This window comes from Saccostrea echinata, unplaced genomic scaffold (assembly GCF_033153115.1).
Source record: "Saccostrea echinata isolate AGI-Se365-2 ecotype Australia unplaced genomic scaffold, CSIRO_AGI_Sech_v1 ptg000016l, whole genome shotgun sequence".
Classification (NCBI taxonomy): Eukaryota; Metazoa; Mollusca; class Bivalvia; order Ostreida; family Ostreidae; genus Saccostrea; species Saccostrea echinata.
The window spans coordinates 5,596,391-5,613,553 of record NW_026889765.1 but is presented as its reverse complement, the minus strand read 5'-3'; the positions used below and the strand labels follow the sequence as shown (position 1 = coordinate 5,613,553).

The 17,163-nt window shown below is 31.9% G+C and overlaps 1 protein-coding gene across 1 annotated transcript in view; it reads left to right on the top strand.

Moving 5' to 3' along the window:
* LOC133188372 (uncharacterized) overlaps nt 1–15,480 on the top strand; it is an 84,929-nt gene extending 69,449 nt beyond the window's left edge. The window contains exon 4 of the mRNA XM_061323762.1: nt 15,213–15,480. The gene's annotated coding sequence lies outside the window, so the exon portion shown is untranslated. The remainder of the gene's footprint in view (nt 1–15,212) is intronic.
* Nucleotides 15,481–17,163: the final 1,683 nt, after the last annotated feature.

Here is a 17,163-nt window from a genome sequence, read left to right as displayed (position 1 = left end):
GAAAAGCGAGAAAACTTGTGGCTTGTTCCCAATATTTTCAAAATTTTGATTTGTCGATCTCTGTAAAAAATAACAAATATAGCCCATTCATTTGGTCAATCCATAGTTAATTCGACCTCGACCTCGTAGCTTTTCTGTGAAGACAATATATCTATAGATCGACCTCATGAAAGGGCTATATTTGTATATTAATCGCATGCACTCAGAGTAGCACAGAATATTACTCAGGCATTCCTAATGGTATACGGCGCCATTGATGAAGAGTACAATTTTTAATATGTATGCGCGGATACAGGATATGTAAAATGTATTTGACTAGCATTTATTGAAATACTGAAATAAAACATGATACTTAGATTGCTTATTACTTTAGATAATTACGAACATGCTTTCAATCAGTCAATATCGCGAGTTGTCATCGGTTTCATCGGCAATTGTAACGGTTACTGTAAACCAACTTTTATTCGCGTGCGAGAAATATCCGTGAGTTTCGCGACCTACTTTAACTCACCGCGAACCTTTTATTTTGCTTTGCATTTGAAGAGAATGTTTCATCAGTCGCGAAAATTGATTTCAAACTGATAAATCGCGAATAAAAGATGACGCGAATAATGGTTAGTTTACAGTATTTCTCTCTGGTTGAGACTCAAACATTAAAATCCCATTCGTTTAACGACAAAGTCATCCTTATGACAACTGTTTTAGAATTTACACCGATGATGTCTCAGCTCCATGTTACCGACTATCTAATCTAACCCTGTCGGACGTTTTATCATCAACTTACGATTTCCTTTCAAACTAATTATACGGTTATATGATAATGATATATAATAACAATGTAATCACGTTTAATTAACAAGAAATTTAAAAATGTGATAAAACCCCTATAATAAATTAAAATCACTGCGCGCTTCTTATAATTTATACATTATTTACAATAAGTATATGTAAAACTGATTATTGCATTAGTACGTCTTAATTTCTCGATAGTAAATGTAGACAAAACAACATGTATGCTAATGGGAACACAGCAAAGAAAATCAAAACTAGATAATCCAAATTTACAATTTGATGCCTCAGACAAAACAATTGAAACGGTTGAAACTGAGAAACTTCTTGGTGTACATATTGATGATAAGTTACAGTATGCAAATCATATTGATTCTGTTTGTAAAACTATAAACTATAAGTTATTTACTCTACGTAAGATAAAAAAAATTCTTCCCCTACATACCAGAAAATATATTACAATGCTTATATTCTACCATCTATTAACTATTGTTTGACTATTTGGGGTAATACCCCCAAGCAGGACATGGGTAGACTATTTACATTACAAAAAAGGGCAGCCAGGATTATTCTTGACGCAAGTCCTGATTCTTCTTCTACACCACTGTTTGAGAAACTTGGATGGTTGGCAGTTTATGAGCTAGTTGATCTATACAAATACATATTATTTTACAAAATTTTCAGCGGAATGGCTCCAGAATATCTTTATAATTTATTTGAATTTCACTCCTCAGCTTCTTATAACCTGCGATCTGAAACTAACTATGACCTAAGATTACCAAAATTCCGTACAAACTTATTCAAGACCTCTTTTGAGTACTCAGTGTACACCTATGGAATAAACTTTCCCAGCACATAAGACTCTCTAAATCTCTAGGGGCATTTAAGTGTAATGTAGAAAATTACATTATCAGCTGTCGTACAATTATTTGAGCACAGTAAGATTTTGATATCCTTTCTACAATGTAGTTATTAGTCGTATGTACATATTACCAGACATGGACACACTATTCATAATTTTGTGATTGTAATTCCTTTGTAAAACGTTGCTTTATTCGAAAATCTTGTGATGTATATTCAAAATCTTGTGATGTATGTTCAAAATCTTGTGATGTATATTCTATAATCTTGTGATGTATGTTCAATATCTTGTGATGTATATTCAAAATCTTGTGATGTATGTTCAATAAATTGTGATATATATTCGAAATCTTGTGATATATATTCAAAATCTTGTGATGTATGTTCAAAATCTTGTGATGTATATTCTATAATCTTGTGATGTATGTTCGATAATCTTGTGATATATATTCAAAATCTTGTGATGTATGTTCTATAATCCTGTGATGTATGTGCAATAATTGCATTGTGGGTAATATGACGCAATAGTTTTCTATTAAAGTAAGGACAATTTTCATTGGTTGGAAATAACGAAAGTACCCGGTGATGCAATTTTTGCACATTGATTATCAGACTGTCATTTCTTTGGCTTTCATACAAAGAAAAAAAAATATTTATGGGATTATATATGCGGGTATATTGAGGAAGATATAAATATAATTAATAAATAAAGTGAATTCCTCAAATCATCGAAAATCAACTGATTACTATAGGAAAACAATAGCTGTTAGACAATTTTTTTTCTCCTTTAAAAGAGCTGATCAGGAGCCTGGTGATCAAAATAACAAGGTATCTTCTTGTCATATTTAACACGGTGACGACATCTACTTTCAGCATAATTATATATTTGGAATAATCAAATTACATTTCAAAGAGTGTACAGTGATTAGAAGATTAAGGTTTATCTAATTTTAACAATGTCAACTACAGTCTGTCTTTTGTATGTTTTTTTTTTTTCAGATGCTACTGTATACAGCACAGTGTATTAGTAAGATAACTGCTTAGGTTTGACGTGAGTGATTGGTCACCTACAATCATGATAGCTAGAACTGAAAATCAACTTGATGGAGCTCATGCTTAGCCTTTGTGACCTAGACTTATGTCACATATTTTTGTAACCCTTCCAGTCATTTCCAACATATTTAATACAATGTGCATGCCCTACATGGAGTTTTGTAACTTGATTGAGGGAGTCAAGTAAAACCATTGTTTTTCCTGTCAATTGAAATGCAAGGGATCAATGTCAAAATCTTTGCAGAGTTGTATCAGCTGAACTTCGATAGATGCTATTGAAATGACACATCACGTCACATATAAATATGCAGGCTTAGATGGCTTACAGCTCTTAAAAACCATCATACTGTGAAGGCTCTCACTTGTGTGTAGCTCCAATTGGCTTCATACAGTGGTGTAACATATTGCACAAAGCTATTATATCCTGGCTCAACATCAGTAGTTTGCCACAGTTCGACAAAGTGAGGTTTTAATTCTCAAAAATATTAGTGCCGGAGTCCTTATCTTATCCGATAAAGTGTTCCTCATCAACTACCTCGAGGTCAGTCGAGGACTATGTCTAAATTTACCTGCTATATCACAACGTCAGTTTGCTTAACTAGAGACTGCACTGTGCTTAAAAATTGCCAGGACACAAAATCATTTCCTAAGAATTTGTCATTGAAGCATTACTACTTAAACAAGCTTCCTCACAAAAAATTGAGGTACCTTACCAGGCATCTGTACAAGATACATGTACCAGAGGATGGTGTTTTCTATATAACTCTATTATTAAATTCGAGAATTGTCAATATCACAATTTTTGATACATTTTTTAAAAGACATTTTGAAAACAGTTCACATCTCACAAGATAATGAAAAATTATGAATATTTTTCTATATATTATGAACAGATACAAAGCCGATATTGGAGGAACGTGTTGCCTGGCCTTAAGAGTGAAATTGACCGTTTATGTGTTCTTTTAAATTCCTACACTCAGCAGTTGGACAGCAATGAGTACTTCACTTATTCCTGTGACAGTATATGTATTTTCAAATACACAGGTTACCTGTAGCAATATTAACATAATCATATTTTAAAAATGAATGATTGAAAATTAAACATTATGCAGAAAGTGTATCTTTACAAGTCACTGAACAACATGTTTATGGTATTTTTCTACCAAATATTGTATGTCCATGCACTAAAAAAGGTACTGGATTGAAAATTTTCTTTCTTTAAAAAAAACTGCTACACTTTATTCATCTCAGATTTACATGGCAATATTAATTACTGAACAGAACAGACACCAACATAGCTTGTCAAAGTTTCTGGTTTTCTCTTTGTGTTGGAATAAAGGTACTGTAGTAAAAATCTATAGCATATTTTTTCCCATTCCTTATCCTTCACAATTCTAATAATGACACTGTTTATTGGAGTCCAAACACTGAGGATGCAACAGTTCTTGTTACACATGTGTTAACCTTGAATCTGGTGGTAGTAGGCATGGTCAGTTCTCAGATGTTACGAATCTTCCTCGTATTCTGAAATAGGAAAATATCAGAAAAATCGAAGTAAACTAAGGTCAATTTTTTAAAGATAAATTTTGCAAAGTAGTCAGTAATAGTCCAAAGGAGCACTGGAATCATAAACCTGTATATGATATTTTGCATATTAAAATACCATGTACCGAAGTATTAGTCCTTCAGATAATGGACTGCATCTTCAGCTGTTAATGATGCAGCGGAGTTGGTACACTTGACTCTCATGAACTAGGAAATTGCTGTCCTAGCATCTGGAGTCTGGTAAGATACTTCACAAAAAGGAGGATGCAGAACTAAACTATCTGGTAAAACATCTTAAGCACCCAATCAATTCATCAAGCCAAATTCCTGAAAAGTAAACCAAAATATATCAATCATTGAAAGCTAAAAATATGTCCATAGGACAAGAATGCCCTGTCCCCTGTCCAGATTTCATTGTAATGCAACTTGAAGAGAAATGTACCTTGCTTCTTTGTTTAAGATTACGCAGCACAGTTAAGGCTGCAATAAAGAGGCGGGGCCTAATTTTTACGGGAAATGCTTACTATGACATCACACAAAAATACATGTCCTTCAATTTACCACAAAATGAAATGGTACGATATTTTAAACTGTTGGATAGCTTTAAACTACATCTGATCAATACTTACTATTGCATGTATTTTTGTCGTTGGTTAAATCCCACACAGCAATGTATAAACAATTTACTGATCGCAATGCAATTGTCAATGTGACGTCCTATCGTAAAATTTGACGCAGTTTGTATGCAGTGAGAGGCGAATCAAGTTATTTTTTATACAATGAAAAATGTGTTTTGTAATTAAATAAAATATTATTTGCAGATATATAACAGGCCATTAACTTGGATGTGATGTCTATTTTATGATTTTATTCATATACTTTCCGTACATTCCCTAGACAAGTGAAACTGCCGTACATTTGTATGCAGATTCATTGAAGGGTAATAGAAGGGTCGAAATAAATCGATATATTGTAAGGGCATACCCTTAATGAATTACGACAAACTTTTACACATAAACACATGAGGTATGAAGATATTTGAAAAGTGCTGCGAACCTGATGAAATCTTGCAAATGAATTATTTCGCAGGTAGGTTAAGGCTTCCCGTAGAATATCACAGTGCACTCTGTGCCTTCACATCTCTGAACTACCAAAATATGACGTCATAATGGAAAATGACGTCAAGTCACTGCAAACTTGAGGTGTTTTGACGGGGAGAGTGTCATGAACTTTACACTTTATTTCAAACTACATGTAAAATGCTAGAAAGCTATTGCAAAATTCACGGGTCGTTAAAGGTTTTCTTAGTCTTATGTGTCCGAATATTTTAAAAATACACCACCTACCTACCCTTAATTGAAATTAAGCATGTTCAAAATGCTTATGAAAAATATACTTTTGAAATGTTCTCTGTTTTATACCCGTGGTGGGAGGTAGATTTTTTTTGTGTGTATAAAAGAGTCTGGCGCAGGTGATTAATGAGGATTAATTTAAGAATTTTTGTGGAAATCTGTAAGAAGAGGTTGTTCTCTAACTGAATCTTGCTTGGGAAAAATTTGTGTTGGCTTTGTTTTAATACAGATTACGATATTGTGGGGAAAATACCCTCAAATTTGTAGGTAAGTTGAATTTCTCAGGAAATATCTTGTATCTAAGTAATACTATGACTTTTCCCAAGCACATTTCGGATACACAAGCATACGATGAGTTTATTTATATAACAAAATGTTAATAATTATTGTGTTAATCAGCTGCGCCGAAGCGATTTATATGAAACACTTCAAAAAATTATAAATGACCGTCACGTGATCAACAAAGTCATGTGATATCATAACAAATATGTTAATATAAAGCCGAGGAAACCCTCTATATAAATTGGAAGTACTTAAGTTCAATACTTGTAAATTAAAACTAAAACCGACCTCGCAATGACATATTATTATTTGAGCGCATTTTAAAGCTTCGGGAAGCCTTAACATAGCTGCGTTATATCTACATTAAATGTACTTGACCAGAAAAATATTCAACATACGGCCTAACAAATGTAATTTTACAATTAACAACAAATGTAATTTTACAATTATATAGTAGAATCTATATAGGTTCGCAGCACTTTTCACAAACTACAAAGAGTGTTGAAAATAATTATAAATTAAACTTAGATTTTTAACTTGGTTATGCCCTTGCAATATTGGAATTTATAGATGACCTCAATACTGCAGGTATATTTGCTAAAATCACGTGACTGCCACATTTCGTGACAAATCTAAATAGGAAATATAAACGTCCTCAGCCACATTACATTTGTCCGATAATAGTAAAGGCCTAAAAAGAATCACCCATCTTTGTAAAGAATGTATTTTCTGCCTAAACAATTCGCCGATATTTCCATTTGGCACCTTAACTGTACTGCGTAGGTAAATGAGAGATATTGAGGTCAAGGTCACAGGGAAAGTTAAGTCAGAAAAATATGAAAACAGTTGAATAGCTGTCAACAATTTGTGTAGTGTGTGAAGTTTGAAGAAAATTTCTTGAATAGTTTCTTTCAAACTGAAATTTAAACACAACAATTAGTAAAGTCAAAAGGTCATAGGGAAGGACAAGGGAAAAATGGAGAAATTTTATAAATTTTCACCAATGCATTTTGTTATATGTGTTGAGATAAAAATATCTTTAATAGTTTCTTTAAAATTGAGTTTACTCAGTTTAAGAATAGTAAGGTCAAAGAGAACGAGTCAAGGTTAAAAAATGTTGATGGTATTGAATAGCTCTTACCAATAGGTATCAAAATATGAAGCTTCAAAAATATATCTTTTATAGTTCCTTTAAAACTGAGCTAAATGAAAATTTAATAACAAAGAGATCAAGATCATAAAGAAGGTCAAGGGCATAAAATTTTAATGCAGTTCAGTAGCATTCACAAATATGTACACAGAGTTTGAAAAAATATCTTGATTTTTTTCCTTTGAAATTGAGCTAAGTGAATTTTTTTTTTTAAAAGTGAGGTCAAGGTCAATGGAAGGTCTAGGTCAAAAAGATATGATGCAGTTCAACAGCCTCACTAATATGTAACAGCATATAAAGGTTGAAAAAAGATTGATAAAAATATCTTGAATATCTTCTTCGTTACAGAGCTAAACACAAATTAAGTGAGGTCAAGTTTAAAGGAAAGTTCAACTTAAAAAAAATGATAGTAATATGTATTGTCATGTAAGGTTTGATAAAAATATCTTGAATATTTTCTTTTAAACTTCACTAAATGCACTGTAATGGACAGACAGATGGAAGGATGGAAAGATTTAATTCAGGCAAACACTATATGCCCCAGTCATATTCTTGGTGGGGCATAGAATAATTCTAATATTTAAGTTTCACTCTAATTTTTAAGTTAGGTTAGCAAATCACTGATTTTCTGAATTGATTCACCAAAGTCATTCTGGTACTTCTTCAGTATCATTCTCATATGTTATTCCTCATGCAATGGTTTTACATTTTCTAATTTGTATGCTGAATCAGGAACCTCTTTAAAGAAACAGCAAGTCTGCAATGAATTAGTTGTTTGCATAAAAAAAAACAGTTTTATCTGATTTGATTCATTAAATTTCATAAACATTAAAAAATAAACATTACACTAAAAAATAAATATCAAAGCATTAAATTGTTTCTACATGCCTACACATACTCTAGCTTTCTACACAGGTTTAGACACCCATTTGCAAATGTGCACATGCATTACCATTTTCACTTACCATTAAGCAGAGCTCCAAAGTTGGAGACAGTTATTCTTTGTTTCCTCATGTCTTCCCACATTGGATTTGTTCAATGTCCTTTTGTTGCCTAAGCAGTATTTGGACAGAATCATTGCATAGCATAACCAGACAAGTGGATCATCGGCTTGAATAAATACCAGACTGGTCAAAGATCCTCTGTAATAGGAGCAAGAGGGATCTGGTGCCCATGTGGCTCTGGCTGCGGAATCCATTCCTTAGCTAAATATTTTAAAAACATTTAGTTGATTATACAAATTACTTTTAACTCTAACCTGTGGTTCATAATTAAAAGTCTACAAAAATTGGGAATGTTTGTAATTTAATGGTTTTCATTTGTTACTTAAAAAAAAATCTTATATACATGTAGTTCCATGCAAAACTTTGATCCCCTATTATGGACCCACCCTAGCCCTGGGGGCAATGAGTTATAAAAACAGATTAGAATCTACTCTACCTCAGTTAGCTTTCTATTAAGTTTCATTTTCCTGGTCTAATGGTTCTTTAGAAGAAGATTTTTAAATTTTTTCTTATATTTTATTGTAAAACTTAACCCCTAGGAGTCATGATTTGTACAATTTAGAATTTTCAAAACCTCATCACAATACATGAGATGCTTAGTTGAGTTTTTAGGTCAGGTGAGCTAAAAAAAAATAAATAATGCATTCAATGTTCCAATTTTTACTAATAAACCTGCCAAGCATTGCCAATTTCTGTCCATGGAAATTTCTGTACTTATTATCAAATGGTCTGTCTAATGCTCTTTTACTTTTATTAAAAATGTACAGAACAATATTACTAGAGTGTTCCAAGAAACACATGTGTCACCTTCCCTATATTGCATCATTAAAGGTGCAAATCAATCTCCAGAGTGGTCAGCTATTTATTTGCTACTAGCATTATACTCCTTATTGCTTGTGAAGAAAGAAAAAAAAACATCTTCGAATAGTAAAACGTGCAAGACTTTGATAGAAATATGATTCCCTAACCTAAAAGCTAAAATGAATAATCAAAATGAAATTGATAAAAAATATTTATCATTTTATTAATATTTTAGTTTGATCCAACACTCCTCTAAAACAGATTTCAGCCTGTCTTTACTGCAATTTGTCAATCTGTCACACAACAATGATCCATTCTGGTATACTTTTCCCTGTGTTTTTCCAAAGTACTAGTATTATGTATTTAAATTTCAGTGTGTGTGTGGTAACTGTACATAATTCATCAAGTACAGTGTCATGAGCTCATTAACATGTATAAATGCTAATTGTCAATACCCTGCCTCTCAAAACTCAGAAAGCATAAGTTGACTGTCTGGAGTATTTTTTGCAAAGTAGGTCAAAGTTCAAGGAGATATAGACTGTATCATTGGTATTGACAACAATCAGTGCTAAACAGTATAGACATTCCTCTTAAATATCAAAAGCATAACTGTATACTAGCATCATGATTTTAAAAAAAAGTAGTCAAAGGTCAGGTTCAAAGGTCTCAAAGTCCGTAACCATGGTTTTTTTTTACAAAATTCATGATGCCATGCAAATACACTGTAAGTGCAAAATATCAAATCCAAGGTGTGACTGACAGACGCCAGGTAAAGTGATCCCTAAGTGTCGCTCTGCTTTGCAGACGAGAGAAAAATAGCAAGGATAATTTATGGGTTTGTTGAAAAGTGATTGAAGGATCCTAAAAAGTATAAATTTTTTTACCTGTATTCTAAAGGACTTGTTGGACATAACTCATACATGTGTATACTGTACGTTCCTTTTTATTGTTGACTTCATATTTTTAAGCCACCCACACTTTACATCTGTTTTACAAACACAGCATGCATTTATATCTGAAAATGAAAATTTAAAAAAAAACAAATTAATATAATTAAAACAAATTAGTAAAGAATATGCAAGGACAAACTGATACTGTATACATTCTCCATTTTAATCTCTTAACTGAGAAAAAAGGTTTTCAAATTAATTTCACTTTACAAAAGAAGTGGATGTTTATTTAAATTACTAGTACTGTACATGTAAATCTTCATGCATTTATGATTACCAATACAATGTACAACAGAGGTGCAGAGATGTTGTAAAATGATGTCATATGAAGTTACCCAATGAGCATTCACATGTAGAAGCAGACACTGTATTGTTGCAACCACTATTGAAATAACGTTCACTATTGAAATAATTATTTCAATAGTGGTTGAAAGTGCATTTCAAAACCAAACACAGGTTGTAACCACTATTGAAATAACGTTCACTATTGAAATAATTATTTGGTTTTGAAATGAACCTCAACCACTAATGAAATAATTATTTCAATTTTGAACGTTATTTCAATAGTGGTTACAACCTGTGTTTGGTTTTGAAATGCACTTTCAACCACTATTGAAATAATTAAATTTTTCACATGTACAAATTACATGTTACTTTTTTGCCCCATAATGTCAATAAGCATACAGCTGGTGTGACCGGTCGACACGGGATGCTTACTCCTTTATGGCACCTGATCCCACCTCTGATGTTTTAGAGATCCGTTTGTTCTGTTCCCGATTTGTATAGTTTCAATGGACTTTTGAGTTTGATTACTGTTCGTTAAATAGTGGAATTGCTCTTTAAATTCCAAAATACTTTTAAGGATTTACCATATGGCGTCCATTTCTCTAATGTTTCTTAAAGCTTCAGATATACACGCTATAATTTGCGTCAGTTTAGGATAAAGTTGGACAATCATTCATTTTGATTACTAAATTAAAAAAAATGCTGTAATTTACATAATTGAAATCGAACACATTCTAAAGATGTCAAATTGAAATAATATAATTTATATTCATACCAAGAAAGTATTAACACCGTTTAAATTGATGTGTCACGTAACAGACCCGGCCGTAATGCGGGGGGGGGGGGGCACTTTTCCAGAGTATAGTAGTTTGCTATAGTAAATTTCCATTTATTTTCTTTCTTTTTTTTTTTTTTTTGCTTGTCAGACTTTTTTTAGAGGTCCCTCCCACACACACTTTTAGGATAATTCATGTTTCTTTCTTTGTTTTTTTTTATTATTATTATTGTTTAATTTATCTATTTATTATCTATTTTTGCGCTCGTCAGATTTTTTTGGGAGGTTGCCCCCACCCACCGACCAACTTTTAAAACTGTTGCTACGGGCCTGCGAGAAGACATTCCCCAGTTTTAATTGATGAACAAAACTGGTGTCGAAAAAATAAGGTGGGCTGTTCGATGCATAAAATTGATTTTGACATGAATGGCAAAAGTCTTTTTCTTAACGATGGTTATCTTTTAGAGCAATCAATTTCCACCGTCTTCGTGAGGATAGATATTTAACATTTTTTACACATTCGTACAAAAAAAAAAAAAAAAAAAAAAAAAAAAAAAACAATGTACTAGGGGTGATCTAAAAGTTCGCAAACTACCCCTGTATCTACATAACCAAAATTCAGATTAGAATGAAATTTGGAAATCATAAAATTATAGTCATAAACATGTGCTATAAATAGCATGTGTTACATAATATTTTGCTCCATGTTTATGACGCCACAATGTGAAAATGACGTCAATATATATGTCACAGCCGTAATTTATTTGTTACTCCTTTTTAATAATAAAATGAATACAGCTGTTGGGTTCGATTTATATATTTTTCAATTTCATGGTAAGACTAAATAGGTGACCTGTAACAATAACAGTAATGAAAATAAATGAATACACTCTCATACCTATACACTCACACATTAAATTACTTTAATATATTTCAACTTTTCCAATGTAATTATCTTTAAGTAGATAATTATTTGATAAGATATTTAATTTAATTAAAGCAACGGTGGTAAAAGTTCTTACCGAATAGGCAGTTAAATTGTCCACATTATAAAATGATAGACTTTGTGGAGTAGGAGAGGAATTCTTCCTTACTCCTGGCTGTCCTAGGGTGGAGTGAATTAATTAGGGTATTTGGCGCCAAACTAGTAAAATCACTCACACACTTCTCACTCTAAAATATCAACCAATCATACAACTCCAAGTCTCACCCATTCTGACACAAACACCTTTGACCTTTCACACTCCTAAATCCACCAATGAGCATTCAACCCCATGAATATGAATGAGATATTTTATGAATGAACACATAGCAAATTCCAGAGGACTGTAATTCACTATGCTTTATAGATGAAAATGATGATGAAGATAATGAAATGATGATCAGTGATTAGGTCATTAAATATTTAATCATACATATAATATTTATGAGAATAATAATTTATTCACCCTGTGACATATAGTTGACCTATGACAAAAAATGGTCGACTCAGTCGTTCTCGTACATGGAACGGCTGTATAGTGTTGGAATCTTGGAAAATCCTTTAAGGTAATCTAAAATGATTTGTAAATGTTTAATGGTGACAAACACTTGCCAAACGTTTAATTAGTAATTCGATGGATTGTTTAAGTAAAGATAGGAAGATGGTTAACATGATGTTCTTTCTGGTGCCCAGTGAAAGTAAGTTGGGAAAGAGATTTGTCCTTTGTTGAACAATTTGTAATAAAAGATTGCCGAGTCACATTTCAATAAGTAGTTGAATATCTTAAGAATAAAATAATTTTTTAATCCCCTAAGATTTCAGTTACTTTAGACTGTTTACAGATCAGGTATAATAAAGAGAAAGCGGCCATACTTGATCCACGGTGGATACACGATGCTTCAAAATCGGAGGAGACGGGTTGTAAAAGACACTTACATGCACATACTGGGGAATGAAATCCTAATACATCCATCCTATTGCTGAGATTTTGCAATTTAAGAGTTATTCTTGTTATTAAAAAATAACCCGCGTGTTACGGGTATATAGGATATAGGGCCATGGCCGGGAAAATCTTTGGGCTGCTGTGAAGAGTACGCAATGGAGCATTACACTTGACCGCGTGGACCACGTGTTTCCTACGTGGCATATGTGTTTTAAAATTTCAGGGGCCTACTTTAGGGGGAAAAAACTAACACTTAAACCCAATTTCATTTCTTTTATGGAAGTCATTCAGTTAGTTCGGGAATTTTTTTATCACCCCTTGTACCTTGTCTTCTATGATTTCCCGCGGACATTCGTGTTTGTGTTGTTCCTTCATAAATATTCATGAAATATAAGCAGATCTTGCTTATTGTTTTTCTATTACAACGACCTATTTAGTAAAATTTTGTGGAAATTGTTTTTTTTTTTTTTTCATAACACAACATATTTCTCAAATCATTTAATCATATTATTTCACATACAAAATCGTATTAGTGTGTATACATGTAGCTTAAAAAATTCCCAATCCCTGAAACACTCTGCTGCCCAATGTAAACAAAGAGTGAATTAGGAAAATGAACGCAAGAAAGGTACATAACCTTTCAGGAACTGTATTTAGAGAGAGAAAAATAGAAGCCCCCCCCCCCCCAACCTTGCTCCATTTTAAATTCGATCACCATGCCCTATAGTTTGATAAATAAGATATTGTTAGATTACCAAATGATCTAGCTATAATATGAGATCAACGTGTAATATTTATTCCTGTTAGTAGCAATTTGCCAGATGGATTTCAAATGTAGAACATGATGAGTTGTAAGAAAGATTTTTTTCTTTAAATGAACATTAATGTTAATCAATTTTTGTTTATGTGTATTTTCAAGCCGTCCTGCTTTTCTTATTCTAAAAATAACAGCCAACTTCTTAACCCTTTTTTGTTCAACTCACACTTTTTCTACCGTGCAACAACGGTTCGACAACCGCACGATACCCCCAAATTGTGAATAATACATTCATGCAATTTAACATACAGGTAATTTCTGCATCCCTACTCAATCATTAAACCCTTTATCCGTTAATTAACACATAATTCGTCCATAACAACAAGATACATACATCATTCTGTAACCTTGGTTATAAAGTACATTACTAACCACAAAACGAAGCATGTCAGTGACACAATTTTGACAAAGGAAATGTAACCTTTTCTATTGAAGTCAGAAGTTACACTAGGTGATGCAAAAATTTTCATGTAATTGGCATTTTACATTTCGTACTGACACACTTAGCATGTAGCTCTCCTAAACAAATTATTAATTTTGCAGTGTTGTTAATTCGTCCGTTATAAATGTTTTCGTAAGCATTAATTTAATCAGATAGAGAAACTTACTTACAGAACTTATGTGAACTACAAAGAAACTTAATATAGCATACGCTTTTGAGGGAAATCCATTTCTCTTTTTCATTTTCTATCGAGGTTTATCAAAATTTTATTTCAAAATTAAGAGATGCACATGTAACATTTTTTGAATTCTGATATAAAAATAATGTTTTAAGTCCTTTCGAGTTTTTTACTGTTACAATATTCACTAGCCTAGGGATATACGTATTGACCCTTGCATGCTTATATTTCATTTAGCATATTATGTATCCCTTTTATATCAATGACAGATTTCAATATGAAGTCTATTCTAAGGTTCTTCTTGAATTTCCCTTAGAAGTCATAGAAAACTCTTTCTTCATTTAGATTTTCTATACAAACACCTTATAAGGGCTTTGCAGCACCATTTCACTGAAAAGAGCTTCAACATTCTCTTTGTTTCAAATATGTCAAATGCAATTGCTCATTTGGATATTGTTTTTTCCACTGCAGTCCATGGGATATATATTATCTTCAGACATAGATCTACTTAAATAAACTTCTCCATAAAAGCTGGAATTATAATCCACATAATCTGTTGTAAAGCCACACAAAGCAAATACAAACATTTGTTCGCCAGCATTGCCTTCAATGTGACATAACCCATCTTTAAATGTAAATGGAAATAGTCTCTCTCGCATAAACACGAAATTCTCTTTTATTGACTTTGAAATCGCTTTTCCTGCATCTAAATTGAATCTTTTATAGTAGTTATACACACCATCACTCCGTTGTTTGACGAGTTCACTGTCGTTGTTGAATTGACTTGTCGTTATATCGTAAAAATATTTATGATTTTTTAACAATGACTGCAAAGATTTGGCCATATCATGTTTCATCCATGTAAACTGAATATAAAGTTTATCTGTATAATTATATTCAAATATAAATTCTAATCGAATTTTTAAATTTGCATTGCAATTTGACAAAGCCCTTTTAAATTTTTTGACCATATTGTCATTGCAATCCTCGTTTTCATTTTCAGTTGGAAGACCACGGGAGGAACATTTGTTTGATGGTCGTCTGTACACTACAAGTAGCTGGGGGTACGTGATCTTTTGAAATAATGAAATATCCTCTTTGCATGCTGGGAATGTATATGCCTCAGTAACAACGTAATCCAAATCGGATGTACTCTCTAGGGATTCCGGTCTGGAATGCTCTTTTGCAGGCATTTGATGTACTTCTGAAAATTGTTATGATAAAATATCATTTAATCTTTTTTTATTCACAGTGAAACACGTTTATAGCAAACGCACTTATAAATTAAATTGGCGCTTACAGCGAAGTGATTTTAATTTGTATATAATATGTACATAAAGAAGCAAAATCTCCGTTCCTGGCCCTTCGTGGTAAGCGTGCTTTACTAATCTAAGTCATTTATTCATATTTTGAAATTTTGTACACTTACTGGTACAACACATGTACTTATTTAAAATAAAGGGAATGTAATGCTTTTTCATGGACAAAGATGATTTTTTAAAAAAGAAAGAAAAGAAAAGGTCATTTAGGGACACTATTTTAAAGTAGAAATCAAAAAATCATTTTTAACAGCAGTGTCTATAAATGAATTATGGATGCAATTTATAAAGGTAACATTTTAATTATTTAATTTGTTATCATGAATGCTGTACACAATTACAGAATTAACTTTAAAGCATATAAAAAATCTTTTTAAAAAAAAATCAGCTGTTAAAAAGTCTTCTTTTTTTTCCTTTCATAAAGACAAAAAAAATGAACGTAGGTACGAGTATATGTTTGCAAAATGATGTTAAGTGCGAGAGAATGTCATTATGACACTACGATGGATATTTAAAAAAATCGTTCTTAAGCTTTAAAAAGTAGCAAACAAGTTACATGAAAAGGCCATTAAAATTTTCTTGATGCTTATTTTGCTATCAGATAAAAAAAACTAATATACACACCAGAATCTATCTGAATGTAATCCGGAGCTGAAAGTATAAAATAACAATATTAACTATCCAGTGAAAAATTAATGACTTATGTTTAATCTGCCTTCAGTTTTAGAGCTCATATTATATGCACACATGCAGAAAAACTAAGAGACAGGTGAAGGGTTATTTGTGTGATAAAATTTTAATGACTCCTAGTGTAAAAAGATAATGATTAATCATATTAAATAAAAGTGCATGTAGAATATTTGGCAAAGATGTTCAATAAATCTTTTACATCATGGAAATCCGAAGTTTTTGTTTTGTATTTTTAAACTTTAAACTTAAGTTCTAAGTACGGTTTTTTTGTATCTCTAAACTTAAGTTCGAATTACCTGAGTTATTTGTTGAGCAGGACAAATTTCCATTCATCAGTTTTCTTCCTTCATTTAAAATTTCAGGATCTTCGAAGAGGCCTTCTCCTCTTTCTTTTTGTTCAATGGAATATTCCTGACCTACTGAAAAATCTCCCTTTGTAGCATAAATCCCACCATTTCTATTACAATATTGGTACTTATAAACACTTTCTTCATAGAAGGAATTTGCCTCTGAAAAAAAAAAAATTGAAATTCGTTACATGTGGTTTACTGGAAAATGTTGTTGTAGTCTATTAATTCTATGGAAAAACAAAGCACATTTTAGTGCCAAGAGCTCTTAGACTGGGGAACAAGAGAACTTGAGCCGTCAAGGAAAGTGAAAATTACACCCTCTTAGAAATAGACAACAAAAATGTTCTTACTGTGTACACTGAAAAAAAAAAACAAAATGATGCTCTTTGTAACCTATATATGTCTACTTTTTATGCAATTAAAAATATCCAATTTTTGTTTTAAGTCTAGTAAAGTGAACTATGAGTTTGCCATATTCAACATTTGTTCAAGCAATAATACAACAATTATAATACTAGTAATTAATACCAGATGTTTAAAGTTATAATTTCTGCTACTTAAGAAATTTAGTAACCTTCACATAATGTTATTGAAA